Source organism: Heteronotia binoei, chromosome 10 (assembly GCF_032191835.1).
Source record: "Heteronotia binoei isolate CCM8104 ecotype False Entrance Well chromosome 10, APGP_CSIRO_Hbin_v1, whole genome shotgun sequence".
NCBI lineage: Eukaryota > Metazoa > Chordata > Lepidosauria > Squamata > Gekkonidae > Heteronotia > Heteronotia binoei.
The window spans coordinates 37,631,289-37,634,394 of NC_083232.1; positions in this window are offsets into that span (position 1 = coordinate 37,631,289).

A 3,106-nucleotide genomic window follows, 5' to 3' on the forward strand; every position below is an offset into this window, starting at 1 on the left:
GTAGGAGCAATCGTAATTCCTTTGTGTGTCTTTAAAAATATGCCTCAGTTTTGTATCACTTTAATTAGTGTTGCTTCTCCAAATGAACTGTGAGATTTATTTTCAAAATGTGTATCCTGCCTTTCTGCCTTAATAAGTTCCACCAAGGCAGCTCACAATTTAAAACATACATGACGAAATTACATTATAAAATCATTAAAAGATAGTCTCCACTTGTCCCCAGAAGGAACAAGGCTGCTGGCGCTTAAAATCAAAAAGGTGGCAGAGCAGTTTTCAAACTAAATCTTGGGGGAAAGCCGACAGGAGATGGAATGTCTCTGGTTCGGGAAGACTTATCTCAAAGAGATGAAGGGTTAGCTGTTACTTTTCTACCGGGTAATGGATCAGAGTTGTCCACTGAGATGGTGACAAACAGTATGGACTGTCAGCCAAAGTCTCGAGGCAGCAGGAGGAAGGTTGCGGGCCTAACTTGCCGGGGAAATTATAGATGTTTGTATACAGATGATAGAAGTGTTCAAAGTAAAATTGGTGAGTTGGAATGTTTAGTGTTGGGGAAAACATAGACATTGTGGGAATTTAGAAACTTGGTGGAATGAGGAGAATCAGTGGGACATGGTGATCCCTGGATATGTTATATCAGAAGGATAGGGAGGGAAGGGTTGAAGGTGGGGTGGCTCTGTATGTCAGAGAGGGTATACAGTCCACTAAGACTGAGGTCAGAGAATTAGATTCCCTTCTAGAAATGCTTTGGGTCGAAATAGAGGGCCCAAAAAGAATTTAATTATGGGAGTTTATCGCCCACCAAATCAAAATATAGAGGACGATTATAATATGATGGAAAGATTAAAGATAGTGGCTAAATGTAAAAACTGTGCCATAATAGGTGATTTTAACTACCCGCAGATTGATTGGGTCAATCAGTATGTGTTCTGGTCAAGAGATTGAGTTTCTAGACACTCTCAATGACTGTGCTGTGGAGCAGATGGTCACAGAACCTATCAGGGGTGGGGCGATCCTGGATTTGGTCCTAAGTAATGCCCAAGACCTGGTGAGAGATGTAAAAGTGATTGCACCACTTGGGAGCAGTGACCATAACATTATTGATTTCACCATTTGTATAAATAGGGAGTTGCCCCAAAAGACCAGCACAACCACGTTTAACTTTAAAAGGGGTAAATTCTCTGAGATGAGGAGGCATGTGAAGAGGAAACTGAAAGGAAAGGTAAATACGGTCAAAACCCTTGGGGAAGCTTGGAGGCTATTTAAAACTACAATCCTAGAAGCTCAGATAAAATATATACCACAAGTTAGGAAGGGCACAAACAGGTATAAGAAAAGGCCTGCATGGTTAACAAACAAAGCTATGGAAGCTGTAAAAGGTAAGAAGGATTCCCTTAAGAAGAAGAAGAAGATGATGATATTGGATTTATATCCCGCCCTCTGCTCCGAAGAGTCTCAGAGCCACTCACAATCTTTTTTACCTTCTTCCCCCACAACAGACACCCTGTGAGGTGGGTAGGGCTGGAGAGGGCTCTCACAGCAGCTGCCCTTTCAAGGACAACCTCTGCCAGAGCTATGGCTGACCCAAGACCATGCTAGCAGGTGCAAGTGAAGGAGTGGGGAATCAAACCTGGTTCTCCCAGATAAGAGTTTGCACACTTAACCACTACACCAAACTGGCTCTCCAAATCAGCCAGTATCATAATGCCCCTGTATAAGCGGTGGAAAGCTAGTTCAAGTGAGATTAATAAAAGGGGAACACAGGCTGTGGCAAAACAAATGCAAGACTGTGATCAGGCAGGCAAAAAGGGACCATGAGGAGCATATTGCAGAAAACATAAAGACCAACAATAAAAATTTCTTCAAATATATTAGAAGCAGGAAACCAGCCAGGGAGGCAGTGGGTCCCTTGGATCACCAAGGGGTAAAAGGATTACTGAAGGAGGATAGGGAAATGGCTGAGAAGCTGAATGCATTTTTTGCCTCAGTCTTCAATGTGGAAGATGAGAAGTGTTTGCCTGCTCCAGAACTGCTAATTTTGGAAGGGGTGTTGAAAGACCTGAGTCAGACTGAGGTGACAAGAGAGGAGGTCCTACAACTGATAGATGAATTAAAAACTAATAAGTCACCAGGTCCAGATGGCATACATCCAAGAGTTCTGAAAGAACTCAAAGATGAACTTGTGGTTCTCCTGGCAAAAATATGTAATCTTTCATTGAAATCTGTCTCCGTTCCTGAGAACTGGAAGGTAGAGAATGTCACCCCCATCTTTAAAAAGGGTTCCAGAGGAGATCCAGGAAATTACAGGCCAGTCAGTCTGACTTCAATACCGGGAAAGTTGGTAGAAACCACTATCAAGGACAGAATGAGTAGGCACATTGATGAACACAAGTTATTGAGGAAGACTCAGCATGGGTTCTGTAAAGGAAGATCTTGCCTCACTAACCTGTTACAGTTCTTTGAGGGGGTGAACAAATGTGGACAAAAGGAACCCAATAGATGTTGTTTACCTTGACTTCCAGAAAGCTTTTGATAAAGTTCCTCATCAAATGCTCCTCAGTAAACTCTAGAGTCATGGAGTAAAAGGACAAGTCATCTTGTGGATCAAAAACTGGCTAATTAATAAACACAGAGTGAGCACAAATGGGCAATCTTCACAGTGGAAGACGGTAAGCAGTGGGGTGCTGCACGGCTCAATACTGGGTCCCATGCTCTTTAACTTGTTCATAAATGATTTGGAGTTGAGAGTAAGCAGTGAAGTGGCTAAGTTTGCAGATGACACTAAATTGTTCAGGGTGGTGAGAACCAGAGAGGATTGTGAGGCACTCCAAAGGGATCTGTTGAGGCTGGGTGAGTGGGCGTCAACATGGCAGAGGAGATTCAATGTGGCCAAGTGCAAAGTAATGCACATTGAGGCCAAAAATCCCAGCTACAAATAGAAGTTGATGGGTTGTGAACTGGCAGAGACTGACCAAGAGAGAGATCTTGGGGTCATTGTAGATAACTCACTGAAAATGTCAAGACAGTGCGATTGCAATAAAAAAGGCCAACGCCATGCTGGGAATTATTAGGAAGGGAATTGAAAACAAATCAGCCAGTATCATAA